At 40.3% G+C, this 18,388-nt stretch overlaps 1 protein-coding gene across 1 annotated transcript in view; it reads left to right on the top strand.

The window, feature by feature from the left end:
- Window positions 1-18,388, top strand: part of LOC111851973 (neurexin-2-like) — a gene marked incomplete at its 3' end in the record, with an annotated part of 418,474 nt that overhangs the window by 104,859 nt on the left and 295,227 nt on the right. The window lies entirely within an intron of this gene.

The following is an 18,388-nucleotide window of genomic DNA, read 5'->3' as shown; positions in this document are numbered from 1 at the left end:
GCTGGACCAGACCAGGCTGTTTGTAAATGTATAGGCTTATTACTTTTACTAGTATACTTCTTCTAGGAATTATCAAAACCAAAATCTTTTGGATAGAGATAAGGATAATGAGATCTTCTGTATTGATTCTCATTTTGTCGCATGTCCAGACCATGACCGTGTGTTGCATACATGTTAGTAAACACCCCTAGCACATCTTGCACTCTTAACATTGAACCTGGTGGCAACTATTCATATTGACGCGGTAGCGGACCATAATGGTCATAGAAGTGTTATGAAGGCAGTACCCCCCAATTATGGAGGGGTAATTCGCACTCTGGGTAGGATACTTGTTCAGCTCATGATTGCCATGTCCTGCTCGTGCCGATTCTCCTGTGTGCCACACCCCCGTCACTACCTCGTGTGGAATCCCAATGTCTTCAGCTGTTTCTAGTCTTAATAACGGTTGTGTATTTAAGTCCGCGTACGTTTCCCCAGTCCGGTCATTAATGTTGTGACGTTGATTCGTGTTCCTGAGTGTGTCATCCACATTAAATCCCGTGTTCATCAGACTCTTTCCCCGGTCCGTGCCCTGAGAGTCGTGACAACGGTCATGCTGCTCCAGTCCAAACAAAATATTTCAAAGACCACCAAGAAATAGAAGATGCTGGGTCTTAGTTTCGATTGCTAAAACATGTTTCTTGAAATTACAGCTCAATTTCCCAAAACTCTAAACACAATTCCATAACTGCTTACTCAACTTTTGAAACTTTCACCATTCAGGTCAAAACCAAACTCTTCACTCAACCATGCACGCTCATTGAGGAAAAAGGCAATTTTTTTTCAGACATAACACACAAGCCCTCAAAAAACACATACACTACAATATAATCTTACACACTGGTGAGATCAAAACACTACTGTAAAAACCAGCATTGAGTAATGTTGCTTCACAGAAACTGCTTTACATGATGAACTCAATAAGACACCACATATTTCCACATTTTTTTAATTTCTTAATGTACTCCACCCTACAGAGAACTTCAAAACCAATATACAGTGAAGTACAAATGAAAAAATCTCTGGTATGGATCAGGCCAAAGAATCTCATCTATATCACAAGCAATATTAACCCTAGCCAGGAAGCGAGGGAAAAACCTTTGCATGTCTTATCCACCCCTGACAGGCCTCAATTGAGATGAGTGAACAGGCATCTTCCATGGCCTGGAGGTGAACACGAATGTAGGGGTCTTGGTCATAAACCTTCCATCACCATACTGAAAAAACTCCACTATGGAGTTTAAAAAGGGAGAATATGCTGCCAAAAAGGTGTTGAAGAACCTTGGGTTATTGGTGAACCAGGGGGACCAGAGCAGCCCGATGGAAGCTGAGGGTATCTCAAATGTCCATAGTGAAGCTGCTCTGGTTGTGCTGGCTCTAGCTGGTAGACATGGTCTCTTAGACAATCAAGGCAGGCAAGGAGAAGCATGGTGTTATAGGGACCAAGAACGGCATGGCGATGGAGGACTCCTCGTGGATGATGGCAGCACACATAGTGACCTTGGCCGAACGGCCAATTATGTTCCTCCCCCTTCTCCCTTTGGTCAGGTTAAATCTTGCTTCATCAATAAAGATGAGGTCATGAACAGGTCGACCTTCAATTTCAAAGATTCTCTGTTTCATTCTTAACCTGTTCTTTAGGAATATGTGGTCAATTGTAGAGATGCTGACCGTGTTTATCCCTCAAAATATTTGCTGGCCTTCAATTACTCGTTGTTGAATCTGAGGCAGATAATACCATACCACATACCATTACCATATTCATAATCTCCCTTTCCTGCTCCTCTGAAAACAGCTTTTGCTTTCCTCCACCAGGTGGTCATCTCTCAGTCCTACAAAAACAAAAGTATTGATGTAACTGTACATGTGTGTCCATTTTTTGTATGAAACAGGAGCATACAGTGCAGACACATTTCTGTGACAGGACATAATTCAATGTATTTCTGACAACATATACTGTAGTGCTATAGAGAAAGCATCTACAGTTACTGTAATGTGTTGTAAAAGCACAGAGTACAACACAAATTACAGAAGAGAGTAGTATATACCTACCTATTTTCCTCTCAGAAGGTTCATATTACAGAGGCAACAGTGAATCGGCTCAGATCTGGCTGCACTCGTAGCCATACCATGGACAAAGACATGGTCGACAAGAGTGGCACGAATTTCATCTGACACTACTTGTCTCTTTGGCCTCTCCATTCTTCCTTTTCCTTGTCCTTTTTCTTCAAGTCTTTCTGGACCCATTATTCCAAAGCCAAGTGAACTGGTCCAAGGCCCTTTTATCTAACTACTGAAGGTTCTGATTGGTGTGTGAACAATATTGACTCATTGTGTTTCCATCCAGATAATTATGTGCTAATTGAGTTCAAGCTGTGCCGACTTGAGTGAACAATATTGACTGCAAGTGCTTTGTAAATGAGCAATGGTTTAGGTAATGAGAATTTAAAGGATTTGTGTGTAGAGTTTTGCTCTAAGAAAAATCTGAATCGTGTCAAAACAAGGGAATAGTGTTTATAGTTTAGAGAAATGGGTGTATTTTTTGGTAGTTGGTGTAATGGTTTTGGAAATTTAGCTCATAAACCTGGTAATAGTGTGCAAGCAATCAAGAAAAACTGTATATGGCCCAAGTATGACATGATGATATAAAACACCATGGTTGTTTATGGCAGCATATTGTAGTGCTGGTGTCACATTGCCACAATGCAGGACAGGGACTTCAACAATGGCTCGCTGGCCAATGCTTCAGCCTCTCCGTCTCCCCATTGTGACACTGAACCCTTCATCCACAAAAATGTATTCATGGGGTCAGTCCATGTAATCTAATTAAAACATTCTCTATATGTAGAAATTGATATAGCTTTGTAAGTGCTACAGAAAGACAGACCTATGCTATAGAGTACATTAATGTATATGCACTCTTGATTAAAATAAATTGTACATTCTTTGATGTGTTTCACAGTAGCATGTATACAGTAAAATTATATTGTAAAAATCTGGACTGCTGTAAATGTGTTTGACTGCCTACTGAAATCACAGCTCTTTGACCAAATTCTTTTTTATTGAATTTCAGAAAAAAAGAGAGAAAAAAGGGGGTGGGGGGGTACAGATAGTAATTCAGAGATATACAGGAATCATTCATTTAATGTATCTTGTCCAACAGAGAATCTTGTGTAGAAAAGTTCTCCAGGCTTCCACAGTTTTCGACCATTCTCCATTAAGTCATACAGTGATTAGTTCTAGGTTAACAATATTAGTTAGACTATGGATCCAGAATGTTTTCAGACACATACTGGGTGTAAACCAATGTTTTGTAATTGTTTTCCTGGCAGCAGTAAATCCAGCAAAAATAATTTTCCTTTGTGATGCATATGCTTAAATTACTCTCAGAGGTGTCGTTAAGAAGGCCGAGGGCAGGGTCTCTTTGACCCTTAATGAGTTCCACTCGAAGGATACTCCATACACTTGCTTCATGCGCACCCTGTTGCTTTGGAGGACATGGTTTATGGTGGAAAAACTGAGACTGTTTTTGTCCTGCTTCCCTCATTATCATTACATGGACAAGAACATGATCTATGACAGTAGCTCAAATCTCATCAGAAATGACTACTGTATACTCTCTGTCTTGCTCTTCCTTGGTCACCCCTTCCTCCTCCTTGCCCCCCCCCCCCCCCCCTTCCTCCTCAGAGGGAATACATGACACTTTGTAGGGGTCCATTTATGATGTCATAGGTGGGAGGGGGTATGTCCTTCATTCTGATTGGTCCAGGGGTCATGTCCATATATGGTATCATATGTGCTTGCCCATTAGGAGTCACGTGGTTTGTATATGTCGATATGTTAAACTTTAATAGAATAAAAAAACATTACATGTATTTATTAAAGTGTTATTTTTAATTACGTTTTAAGGAATAATAAAAACGCATAGCAGGATAAATGTAAACTAGCGTATACACATCCAGTGGGTGTCAGGCCACAGCCACACGCAACCAGACTTTACGCATTTTAAAGGAAGAAAGCATTAAAACTGATTATATTTAATCAACATTTTTAAAGAAGAAAAACTTTAGCAGTATTTCGGTGTTAGGTTGAAAAATAGCATTTAACCAACAAAATTTCTAGGAGAATTTACCTTCGGTCTGCACTTGACGGTGACAGAAGTAGAAATGCACTCGATCAGCCTGTAGCGCATGTGCATAGAGACATATCCCAACATGCTCTCTCTCTCTCTCTCTCCATGTAGCGTGTGCGCGCAGAGACATGACCCCATGAAACATCATATCCCAACATGCTCTCTCTCTCTCTCTCTCCATGTAGCGTGTGCGCGCAGAGACATGACCCCATGAAACATCATATCCCAGCATGCTCTCTCTCTCACCCTGTAGTGTTAAACAGCATGGCCGCCAGCCGACAAACTGCAGCAGCGTGTCTACAGTGGGGGCCTATAACACACCGTTTAACCTTCGGCCTGTGTTAGCTTTCTGCTCCTATCTCTTATATTAGACGGGTCGATGCCGACCCGTGTCTTAAATTAGCCATAAAATACCCATAAAATAATTATTTATCATCCAATTTGTTTCTTACCTCTAGGCTTCCTTATCCATGAAAAGATTGTTTTAATTTTTTTGGTGTGGCTTTCTGAACCTTTCTTTTGACAGCATACCTCTCGTCTTCAATAAAAAAATAATGGTAAAAGAAACCTCAAGAGAATTATATAAATAAACTGAATTGGTCTTATCTTGCCATACATGTATGGGCATGCCTTGCCTTGATTTTGTCTTAATTTATTTTGTTATAATAGAGATTCCTGAAAAATTCAAAAAACCTTGATACAGTACACAAATCTATGTGGTGCTTTTATGCATTTTAAACTTAAAATGGGGTCAGTGCCGACCCCAACACCAGATCCTGTGTCTGGGAAGCACACAGCCAGCATCCCTTCCTGGCAGTAAACACATTAACTCTATTTATTAATCTGTTTTATTTGTAAACAGTATAAAATAATCTATTTCTAATTTAAATAAAGGTCCATCTCTAACACCACATTCCTGGATTGTTTAGCTATATTTAGCTAAATTAAACTACATTTGGATAATCAACAGAATAAAGCACTATAACTTAAATGGTGTATGTCAAATTAGTAGAAAATTTTTAAGCCAATAAGGATTAAGGAATAAAACGATTTAGTTTTAGTTTATTTTAAATAAGTTGGACCAGTTTATTTATTTACATTTAATAACTGTAGGAACTAGTTGTGACGTGCAGAGAGCAGGGGGGAGGCGGACCACGAAATGCGGGAGATCACAGGTTTATTAATAATGCCGAGAGCGAACAAAGCCAGAGGGGATATCCAATAGAGAAGTCGGGTCACAAGCACAGGTTCCGTAGCCGGGGATGTCAGTCTTACACGAAGTAACAGGACGAGGCGACGATGGGTAGGGACGAATGAGGAAGCCGGGTTGAGGGTGTAGAACAGGGCAGGCAGGCAGGGCAGGCGGGATCAGATAGGCGGGCAGGACAGGCGAGACAACAGGGCAGGACACCGTAGGCAGGGCAGGGCAGGCGGGGAAGACACAAGACAGAAAAATGCTCAGCAATGCTCCAGACCATGGCAACGATACTTCGCAATACTAGCGTGGTTACTTCCGTCTTAAGTAGCGGAGCGAGTACTAAATCATTGGTTGCTGCTATCGCGTCCTGCCCGTGTGGGCGTGACACTAGTGAGCAGCATTTAGCATCAAAAACATTTTTTTTAAACTTTGGTAAAATAATGCCTTAGCTATTTTAATAAACACTTTTTTTCAGTAAATATTTGTTCATGCACATGCATATGCACACACACACACACGCATATACACACAGCAAAGCCCCAGACATGTGCACAAGCGCGCACTCAAGGACTGGCTTTTAGAGTTTGATAACTTAATGGCTGCGAGTCAGTTCTAATTCTCACTGTCCAGCAGTAGGTGCTCCCTAACAAGATGGCATTACAGGACCTAGCTACCCGCCCCAACGCTCCTTATTTTTGCAGATTTCACACAAACAGTACCCGCAAGGAGTTCAGGGGACCCATCAGCACCTCCACCGATCAACTTAACACAGCGAAACCCTACATGGTCACAGCGCGAGCCGGCAAGACAGTGCAAGCATTGGGCTCAGGGTAACATATTCTCGCAAAATGATTATGTCAGGAGATTGTTCCCGGCCTTGCCCGCTGTCTCTGGGGAGTATACCCGGATAGGAACTAGTAAGCAGCATTTAGTAGCAAGCATCAAAAACATATTTTTTTTATATATTTTTATACATTAATGGCTTTTGTTAATGTTTAAAGGTATAAAAACTTTTGACGTATTTGTTAAATAGGCAAACAAAAATGTATTTTAAATTAGTATAAAAATATAACCTTAACTTTAGACGGAAGGTGAACACCCTACACACACACACACACGCACACAGGCACACACACAGGAAAGCCCCGGACATGCGCACAAGATATATAGTTTATGTTTTTTCTTAAAATGTATAAGGATTGTGCCAAATATTGTGATTGATTATTTTAAGGACTGTTTTGATCTTGTGTGTGTGTCCTGGAGAACTGCTGATCTTATCAATTTTCAGACCCTCAGCCAATCGAATTGCTTTGTTCTACTAGGAGATAAGATCCTCCACTTTGGTGGGTTTACTCTAATTTTCTATATTTCTCTTATGTGAGAACATACTGCTTTAAGGTTGAGAGTATTGTACTCGTTGTATTGTGACCATTCAAACGAGACCAAACATGGGTGTATGTGTCCCTAATGTGAGTCTGGGGTAATACCTCCTGTGTTAGTGTGAGCTAGCAAGTGTAGGATGCATCTGTATCTTGACGCAGCCAGGCCTTGTCGCTGGAATTTGGCTGCAGGTTTCTGGCCGCCCAGTGGGGGTGAGGTGTCCCTTTTGATGTAGTGATCGGGTGATTTGGGTCCAGTCTTGTCGGAGTCGGTGGACTTTTGCCTTAGGACACTGGATGGAAAATCGTAGGCTTGCCAGAGCTTAGACTGACGGAGTTTGCAAGGCCTGCGGCCTTACAGTTATAACAAAATTTTACATTAGCATGAATGTGATATAAATCATTTAGGAAACAATAATTGAGTAGCTGTAGGAACTAGTGAGCAGTATGTATCAACATACATCAAAAACATTTTTACTTTGGTAAAATAATGCCTTAGTTATTTTAATAATTTAAGGGATAAATGAGCTTGTCAACGTGCTATTTTAAACAAATGCGTTATTTTCTAACGGTAAAAATGCTGTCATCATGTTTTAGGGTGAAATGATTTGGTCTAGCTTTATTTTACAACATATTACAGGAGATTGATTCACGCTATAGCCTTTACCTGGCAGTCCAGGCAAGCAGAAGTGTGAAGTTATCGCAGGAGCCATGAATGGGTCGTCAGCTGGTGGCCATGCTGTTTAATGCCGTGACTCTCTACGCATGCACTACAGGGTGAGAGAGAGAGCATGCTGGGATATAATGTTTTATGGGATCGTGTCTCTGCGCGCACACGCTACATGGAGAGAGAGAGAGAGAGAGCATGTCGGGATATGTCTCTACGCGACATACAGACTGAAGGTAAATTCTCCTAAAAAGTTTGTTGGTTAAATGCTTTCTTCAACGTAACCAAAATACTGCTAAAGTTTTTCTTCTTTAAACATGTTGCCTAAATATAATGAGTTTAAGTGCTTTCTTCCTTTAAAATGTGTAAAGTCTGGTTGCTTGTGCCTACTCCTAATAGCACGTGGCTGCGGCCAGACACCCACTGGATGTGTATACGCTAGTTTACATTTATCCTGCTATGCGTTTTTATTATTCCTTAAAAAGTAATTAAAAATAACACATTAATAAATACATGTAATGTATTTTTATTCCATTAAAGTTTAACGGCCCCTCTGACAAACCACGTTCCCCTTTTCAACATAACAACATATACAAACCATGTGACCCCTAATGGGCAAGCACATATGATACCATATATGGACATGACTCTGGACCAATCAGAATGAAGGACACACCCCCTCCTGTGTATGACATCATAAACAGACCCCTACTAAGCTCCGCCCAAAGTGCCATGTATTCTCTCTCTCTCTTCGTACCCCACCTCTTACACGCTCTCGTCCTCTGCATTTCTGTTCATTGTTGATATGGACCATCAACAACCAGTGTGCACTCTGAACTACCTTGTATTGGTTGTGTCACTTCATTTGAAACAAGCATGATCAATTTTGAGTCATTGTGATTAATTTATGACTGCTATACTTTATTTGTCTTTAGCTTTTGCCACATGAGGTTACCATTATGCATCACAAGTGCAATGTAGTACTCAATGTGTGTTTTATTGCATGAGAATGTGTTTAGAGTTTTGCAAAAGAAAGTCAATGAGTAAATTGTGTTTCACTGGGTGAACATTGTTTATGGTAGTGTCAAAAGAGTGATTGATTTAATAAATGAGTTGATTCATAGAATGGGGCGTAGTATTGTAGCAATTCAGAAAAACTGTAATACATGGGCTTTAATATGGAGTCGGCCCACCCTTTGTAGCAATAACATATTCAACTCTTCTGGGAAGGCTGTCCACAAGATTTAGGTGTTTATGGGAATTTTTTACCATTCTCCCAGGAGAACATTTGTGAGGTCAGGCACTGATCTTGGACGAGAAGGCTTGGCTGACAGTCTCCGCTCTAATTCATCCCAGAGGTGTTCTATTGGAATGAGGTCCGGACTCTGTGGAGGTCAATCAGTTTCCTCTATACCAGACTCGCTCATCCATGTCTTTACGTACCTTACTTTGTGCACTGGTGCGCAGTCATGTTGGGACAGGATGGGGCCAACTCCAAAATGTTCTCGCAAAATTGGGAGTGTGAAATTGTGCAAAATGGCTTCGAATGCTGCAGCATTAAGAGTTCCTTTCACTGGAACTAAGGGGCCAAGCCCAGCCCCTGAAAAACAGCCCCACACCATAATCCCCCCTCCACCAAACTTTACACTTGGCACAGTGCAGTCAGGTAAGTTCCATTCTCCTGGCAACTGCCAAACCCAGATTCATCCATCAGATTGTCAGACAGAGAAGCGTGATTCATCACCCCAGAGAATACATCTCCACTGCTCTAGAGTCCAGTGATGGCATGCTTTATACCATTGCATCCATCATTGCACTTGGTGATGTAAGGCTTGGATGCAGCTGCTTGGCCTTGCAAACCTATTACATGAAGTTCTCTTCACACTGTTCTTCAGCTAATCTGAATTTGGAGGTCTATAGCTATTGACAATTGGGGACTTCTGCACACTGTGCGCCTCAGCACTGAGAAAAATTGTAATGTTGCGCCAAGGCCATCATTAAAACTGACCAATCATGTTGTTGTAATGTCATAGCTTTGCAACTCGGGGGAAAAAGACCAGCAAAAGGAACAATACTAGAAACATCCAATCTAAGCAGTTCTGCTGCTCACTGATCACACACATAAGTATTACAGTTTTTCTCGATTGCTTTGGAGCATCATGCATGTCATGCAGACAAACCGCGTGCCAAGCGAGTACAGGCTGTAAGCTAGTGAGCACTCACAATATGCTGAGATGTTTCTTCTCATTATAGGTAATGTACAGGAACATGATTCAAAATTCTTCATTGTGAAATGTGTAACAGTAACCTATGATTTTTCATTGTTCCTTTGTCCTTTGAGGGATATAAGAAGCACAGTTTTCAAAATGATCAATTCATCATTTTTAATCATCCCATGATACATGATACTTTTAATTGCAATATCATATCTTGAGAATTAGGCTAAAATGTCAGAAACAATTTCTTTGAGAGACTGAGTACTGTACTATATAATAATGTACAATGTACATTATTACTGTATTTAATGTTGGTAAGTTCTTGTATACTGTTCTTGTATACTGTGCATAGTATATCAATTATACTTTACCATATGTAAGTAAAATCACTGCCTGTGATAAATTTTAATCTCCCCAAGGTATAGAAGAGTAAGCTTTGAGCAGTAAAATTTTCCTCTGGGGTGGCATTATGAGGTGGGCTGTTTTGCAAATGTGAATTATCTTTTGAGCCAACTACATATATATTCGAGACATGTGCCAAAGCAGCTGAGGAAAACTTTAACACAACTTTGGTGATAGTCATACACACATACACTTTTTAGAGTCATAGACTTAGACTTTTTAGGTCACTGTCCTCAGTTGGCAGACCCCACAAATGCACATAGGATTCAATTTCTACAAAAATATGTAACACATAACATACTTGTACAGGTCATGCAGTGCAAAAATAACAGGTGCATCAATCAGATGACCTTTTCAATAGGCTGAAAACAACTGGATCCAGTCTTAACTAAACCACTGTATTTTTTCCAGCAGCAAATTTTACACACATTTCAATATTTATAACATCTAGGTATAATGGGTATTTAAGCTGTGTGCTAGATATCCAAAGCATAATATAGGGAGAAAGTTGAAGACAGAAAATGGGATGAAGACAAAAGCCGAGGGCATTGAGGAGACTCATTCATCACTCTGATAATTGTGTAGTACACTCATCTAACTCAGGGAGGAAGGCCTCTCTGAGTGATTGATGAACCTGCAATTAACTTATCCTGTATACATAAATAAGTTGAGGGTAATTAGACAAATGTCTCTTGCATATACTGTATCTGTGACTCTCTGGTGATCTTACTGTGGTAGGTCACTGTGGCTCTGGAGGCTTTTCATATGCTGTCAGTCAGTGTGGTCGAGTCTGTAGCTTTCCATACTCCTGGAATGGCAGAGAATCCCCGGCAAGCATCCTGACCTTGGTTTATTCAGTCCGCAGTGGCATTATGCAAAAAAGGGCACAGCCTATTTGAATTGCTAATGGTGAAAGACAGAGCTGTATTGGTTGAATAATGATCAATTGTCCTTTAATGTCTGTTGTTTTCCTGAGGATGATGAGGTTTTATAATGGGAGGGGGGTGGTTTTGGTTAGAGAGGGGTGGAGTATAGCTGAATATCCCCCATCTCTCTAGTTTCCAATGTTCTAGTACTAGCATAGATGGAAAATTCCAATAATAATTTTGTCAGCATACTACAATTTAATGCATTTTCAATAGACACCAGATGGAACTTTAGTGATAATATTGGGATAAAAAAAAGGAGTATCTACTTTTCCTTAATAATGATCATATTGAATTTTTTCTTCACATTTTCTTCTTGCATATGACTTCTGTGGTGTCTCAACGTGAAGCACTAATACCCATAGTTAACGGGAAGCTACAGGAACCCTACTGATTTCATTATGATTTTATTTCATTCTGTTGTTAGGGGTCCATACGATCATATGGTAGTCTTTTAAAAATAGACATAGAACCAAAAAATGCACAACAAGGTTTGTTGAGTTGAGTGAAGCACACCGCATACTAGTGTTTTGAATTGAATTGAATTAATACATATGAGTCATGCAAGAGTTCAGCGGGAACTTTTAGTATCAGTGAAGAAAGGGACAGCTCAGCAGCTGCAACATCTTTTTAAAAAAGGAGATGTTGTGTATAAACAAGACAAAAAGATGTCAGTGGTGTGGAGGTACTTTTTGCAGTTTAAAATCTGACACGTAACATACTGCTGCTGTATGTCTGCTAAGAACCTGTGCCACTTAAAACTGGAAATACTACAAAGTTTTTTAACTACTTGAAGCATTGCCAACCAGTACAATGTAAGCGCTTACAGCAGGGCTGGGCTGGCGGGTCTGGCATTCCTGTCATTGTCCTGCTGCACCAATGGGATATGTGACCCCCTACTCAGCAAAACTCATTCAAAATAGCAAATTTTAACATTGTTATGTATGTTTTATGGCCCAAAGATTTAGGAACCTACGGACAGCAGAATGGACCTCAAAGACAGGGGCCCCTCGACTTGGCACGCAACCCCCTCCCCGGCTTTCCTGCCGTACCTACCACGGATTCACCCAACACCCTAAAAGAAAGTTTCTTTTAAGTTTGGCTTTTGTATACCCTGTATATTGATTTACTCATGACTACTAGTCTCGATATCCAGATAGGTTGTGTTTCTGTGTGTCCTTAGACCAGGGGTGCCTAACTCCAGTCCTGGAGGGCCGGAGCCCTGTGTAGCTTAGTTCTTTCCCTGTTCCAAAATTAAATAGTGTAACCAGGGGCCTCATGTATAAACGGTGCGTACGCACGAAAATGTTGCGTACGGCCGTTTCCACGCTCACGTCGAGATGTATAAAAACTAAACTTGGCGTACCGCTACGCACATTCTCACGGCAGCTCCAGACATGGCGTATACAAATTTCTGCTCGGTTTTGTAAACGGACGGCACCCAGTGGCAAGTCATTGCTACTGTGGTTTCCCTTTTTAAACTCACAATCATGACGCTGACTTTATCCAATATACAGACATCAATTGTATGTTTACAAATGTACGGCACCTGATTTTTAAATCAATTTAGCCTAACAATAAAACGGTGCAGAAAATGACCGAACTATTACAACTACCATGACAGCTCTTGCGTTACTAGAAGATATCACAAATGGAAGACTTAGAAGAGAGCGCGTATTCAGGGATCATACTGATTTCCTGGCCCATGATGATGACTGGTTTATAAGTCGCTTTAGACTTCCCAGAGCTATCCTCTTGGAGCTGTGTGCTGAACTGAGGCCAGCATTACAAAGGCAGATGATGCGGAATTGCCCTATACCTGTCCTGTTACAAGTTCTGTCCACTCTCGGGTTTTTAGCCACAGGTGCTTTTCAGCGTGAACTTGCGGACCGATCTGGTATTTCTCAGTCAATGCCAGCTGTATGGGATGGTATAATCCTCTTGTCACCCAGGTATATAAGATTTCCTTACACTGTGGTTGAACAGGTAAACATTAAAGCGCAATTTGCAGCGATGTCCGGTTTTCCCAACATAGTCGAAGCTATCGACTGCGCGCACATTGCTATAAAGTCACCTTCAGAGAATGAATTTGCTTATGTAAATAGAGAGCATTTTCATTCCATTAATGTGCAAATAATATGTGATGCGAAAATGCGACTCATTAATGTTGTGGCGAGATGGCCTGGCTCAACCCATGATTCGTTTGTTCTCAGAAATAGTAGTGTTGGGAACAAACTTGAAAATGGTGTGGTGCGTGATGGCTGGCTTCTCGGTAAGAAGACTTGTGTTTTATACATTTGACAGTTTCTTAGGGGACAGTGGGTACCCACTGAAGACGTGGCTTCTCACCCCTCTCGCAAACCCACAGAGTGAACAAGAGCGACGTTATAATGATGCCCAATCTCGGGCTCGGGTGGTGGTAGAGTGCAATATATGGCAGCTTAAGGGCCGTTGGTGATGCCTAGACAAGACCGGTAGGGTGCTGCTCTATAGTCCACGGAAAGTGTGTCACATTGTGCACGCATGTAGTGTGCTGCATAATGTGGCATAGCATCGTGGCTTGCCTGTACCAGAAGAGCTGAGGAATGATGAACCTGACCTCGACCCACCAAATGATCCGGCAAATGGGGCAGCATTACAACTTTGAATGTAATAGAAAGAATGTAAAAACAGGTAATTAAACGCAGAATTCACTAATTCTTTTAACGTGTGGTTAATGTCATATAGCACAGCATGTATATTTTTTAGTTCATTTGCAACATCTGTTACAGCATTTATCATTGCATTTTGTGACTGCAGCACAGCTTCCGTGAGCACACGGCCGGATGGTCGCCCCTCGGTTTCTGAGGCACGGGGGTGTTTGTAGCCAGCACCCGATGATGTGCTCGGCCCAGCGGCGCCTTCCGCGCCAAAAGTGTCATCCACAGCACGGAGGTCACTTCTTGTACTATTGTCTGAAACAGAATAAACATGAGTACTGCCGCATGTGCTGCCTGCTTGTTCAACTTACCCATGCAAATAAATCAAACAAGTACAGTACGATAGATAGATAAATAAATAAAAACTCACCCGCACTGATGTCGGAGTCCCCCTCACCCGCTGGCAAGATTCCTGTTAAAACTGTGTCCCCAATAATAGCAGCAACGCACTGCTCAAAAGGTGTGAGCCCCGGAATTCCGCTACCTCCACCAGTGGTGTTCAGACTCTTACGGTGAGCCGCTACTTGCTTTTTTATGTCGAATTTAATAACCGACCATTTCTTTTTAATTTCGGGCACTGTGCGACTTTCCGAACTTACATTTTTAAGTGCCTCCGCAGCGCTGTGCCACTCCATCAGATTTCTTTTGTTACTGATGCCACTACTTAATCCACCAAACAAAATTTTTTCTCTTGCCTCAATTTCACTAAGCAAAACCTCCACTTCGCATTCACTGAAATTTTTGTTTTTTCCGCGTGCCTTGGCCATTGTTTTTTAAACAAAACGTTGAACAAAACGGGTATTTATATTGATTTGCATATTCAAATATACATAATTAGGGGCGGGGTGGGGGGGTGGCTGTGGGCTAGTTCACGTGCGTAAAATTTCACGCTAATTGGGATGTATAAAGGGAATTTGCGTAGATCTGTGCTTATGCACAGTTTTATGCATCTGGATTTAGATCTTATCCCAACATTACCCCTGTCCTGCCTCCATCGTCCGCTCCTTCTGTGTGCCACGCCCCTTTGTTAACCTCGTGTGGGATCCCCATGTGATCAGCTGTTTCTGGTTGTTGTCATTAGTCCTCTGTATTAAGTACGTGTTTCAGTTTGTTTCCCCAGTCCGGTCATTGGGTGCGTTTGACTTGCTTACAGCGCTAGTTTAAAACAACGCATTCTGATCCTGAATGCAATGCATTATGGTTAGATACACTGCGACCTCTCACCCGGCTGCACAAACTGGAACCACCTCCGTGATGACACACAGCCCATTTTGGCTGAAGAGTTTACACGCATGACGTTTGTATCCCAGGCAGTTCCGATGCGTAATCTGCTATTTCTCCTGAATATCACGTAAAGCAGTGAGAACTGGTTTTCAGTTAATTTACCTGGTAAAATAAAGTTTTAAAAAAATGACATAAATGCTCTAATAGTACACGTAAGTTAGTGGTTTATTTATTGTTAGTTACTGTAATGTTACGCTGCTTTGTTTGGTTAATCGTCCAGTCTGTGAACAAGGCATTCAAGTAAGAATTGCATTGTAGTATGACTCATTTCATGGCACGTACAATTTATATTAGGTCAGCGTTCACGGTTTGACTTCTGATATTCAGATCGAGTTCTAGGTCAAACTGGTTTGTTCGACTTTCAAGAAATTCGAGTTCTAGTGAGTTCGAGAACCGAGGTACCACTGTATACATATATGTATACACACACACATATCAGAAATTACATTAGGTAATACTAAATAATACTCCATTTATAAAAATATGTATTCAATCTTGGTTGATACAAATCCACTCAAACAAATAAAGACCAGCATGGTAATGGTGCACGATTTCACTGAACCACAGAACCAGGCAGTTTGCATGAATGGTACTGTACTGTTCTCGTTACGTGTTTTATGCTCCTAATATGTTAACTTAGTTAAAGTTAGCCAAACTCGAATTTCACGAGCCAGGAATTGATCGTCTCGCTCCTTTATTAACAATTATGCTGCATGACAGGTGAAATTTTATGAGTAAAACTGTAACACAGAAAAACGAAAGAAACTTTTTTTCAGTTTGCGCATTAAAGCCAGTAAATAACTACGGTAGTATAAAGTCAAAATAAAGTGCTGACACTAAATATTCATAAACACTATTATAAAGCCAATGTGTTTTGTCAATTAGCATAAAACGTTTTACAGGTTAGCGCTATCACAACCGTTTAGTTACTGTCTATGCTAATGATCACAAAACGATCTAAATCGATAGGCCTACATAAGAAACATATTCAGATTATTTACACATTCTTATTCCAAGTAATAATACTAGTAATAATAGTAATAATGGGGAAACGGACTAGCCCACGGACTAAATACACAAAACGGAAACGCAGAACAGCTGAAAACATATGCACCCCAGAACGCATTGCATGTCTAACAACCCTTTAAGTCAAAATAAAAGTTGCGCAACCAATATCAAGGTGTATTGCTTTTAAACTTTAATAAAACATGAACTTTTATGAATTACTACTAAGTTAGTTTTTAATAACTTAAATTATAATCACAACACTTTTGGGCGGAACAGGTACCCTTTTTATGAAGAAGCTGGACTAGTATGAAAAACTTCTGTAGGCTTATCTAATACAGTGGCTGATGAGTATAAAAGTGACTATTTAAATTTGTCATCAATACCTAAAAATATATACCTGCTTCAAGACATCCAGATGCTGATCTAATTTCTGTCCCAACACACCTCCCTTGTTTTGGAACACATACATCAGCTTTGGTACATGGCTATCCAACTGTGCTATGAAGTTGGCTTCAAGTGAAATAGTGGTAATGCGCTGAAATTCAGCACTGATCTGTCACACACAAAGGAAAAAAAATACATCAGCAATGAGGATCACCTTCATCTACTGTAATAGTAAATAATGTAAAACTGAGGAGTGTAAGCCTTGTGAGTAAGCAGTGTCACACACCAAAATGTATAAACTAAGAAATGAGAAAAACCCAGTGAATAAAACAGACACAATATTTTTCATATCTCATGAACTTTGAAAATGCAGGCCACCTCATTTTGAAGTCTTTAATCTGTGGGCTTCCTTGTATCACTTCTTTTCTTCTGTAGGATATGTTTTTGACGTCGTCTCTCTGACACAGGATGCACTAACTTCATTTAACATCTCAAGTCTCCAGCAGGGTGGCAGGGACAATACTTAACTTTTTTAGGTTTCTTGATATTTTTGGCTAGAAGACATTCAGCAGCTAGCTTGTTTTTCAAAGCATTTACAGAGACTTCTGGACAACCAATATTTCACATTTTGGTTCTGTGATTAGCCATTTTGTATTTTAGACTAATCATCCATGCATAATATCCACTGGCAGAAGATTCTTTCAGACATGGGAACTTTTTTCATTAATGCCTCTGCTACTTCTTCTATTTGGTGAGCATGTGGGTTTGCTGTATACTGGAATATCTGTTCAGCTAACTTTTCTAAGATGTCAGATTTGAGTCCTGGAGTAATCTTCAGATCAGTACCAGTTTCTTTGAAGGCCTCATTTCCACTTTGAAGTTGTACCTCTACATCATATGGAAAAAGAGGCTCAGGAAAATCACAGGGCCATGGTTGAGTTCTCAGCATTTGAATGTGACAGAATGACTGTGTCACCCAAGTCTGCAGCAGACAAGCAGGACACACTGAGAGAGGTTTGGTTATTATTCAGCTCAAACAATCGATTACAGTATATTAATCTATTATAACGTTACCCAAAACATCCTGGGGAAATCTTCTGCTTAAATTATAGTTAGCGAACATTAAGGGTGTACTCACACTAGGCAGTTCGCACCAAGATCGAGCACGCTCAAACCCTAACACTTGGTTCAGCTGCATATAGCATCTGGTGTGCGCTGGGATCGGTTCCTCTTGGCTTGTTTGAAAGAGGCAGATGTGAGTGTTGAACTCGAAAAGCTAACAAGTGTACGATTCTGCTGCAAGAGGCTGTAAAAAGAAAAATGCGTCAAAAGCGCAATAGAACAAAATAAAGTGAGTTCATTCACATGAGCTTAAAATGACTGTTTTTACATCGTAGCAAATTAACAATCACGTTTTGGAGAAAGCGTAGTGGGATCAATAGTATTCGAGCAACAAGGAACAAGGCCAGTTTGCCTAGCTTGATCATGCCAAAAAACAGGTCCTAAAATGGCATCCATGGCATTTTTCTTCTACACCTACAACTTAATATTACCAAAAAAGCATGAGGAAAGGTCTCTTCATACCAACATTTACTTTTGGGAACAATCATTGGCCAGTGGCATAAACACATTTTAATTTTCTCACAAATTCAAACAACGACATTATCAGTAGTTGTCCCGATTGCCAAATACACTGGAAACATCAGCAAGAACAGTCCTGGATGCAGAAATGGCACCAATAGAGTTGCACTTGCGTAGTCCTAACATTCATTCTCAGTTTTATTCACTTTTCAAGTTGTTTTAAGCAAGTTGAATTAGATTATTCAAATAGCTCAGGAAACTATTTGGAATTAAACAATATTATTTATTTACTGATTAAATTAAAATGATTTAATTAAACACATTTTTAACAAGCAATATTTAATGGAGCCAAACATCAGTTTTTTGAGTGTACAGTTGTACAGTAATGTATAATGTTCCTTTATTATGTTAATGTATTTAATGTTGATAATGGCTTAATGTGCTTAATTTATAAATTACCATATATAAGTACA

Source organism: Paramormyrops kingsleyae, chromosome 10, assembly GCF_048594095.1.
Source record: "Paramormyrops kingsleyae isolate MSU_618 chromosome 10, PKINGS_0.4, whole genome shotgun sequence".
Lineage (NCBI taxonomy): Eukaryota > Metazoa > Chordata > Actinopteri > Osteoglossiformes > Mormyridae > Paramormyrops > Paramormyrops kingsleyae.
The sequence above is the reverse complement of the archived record's forward strand: the minus strand, read 5'-3'. Positions and strand labels throughout refer to the sequence as shown.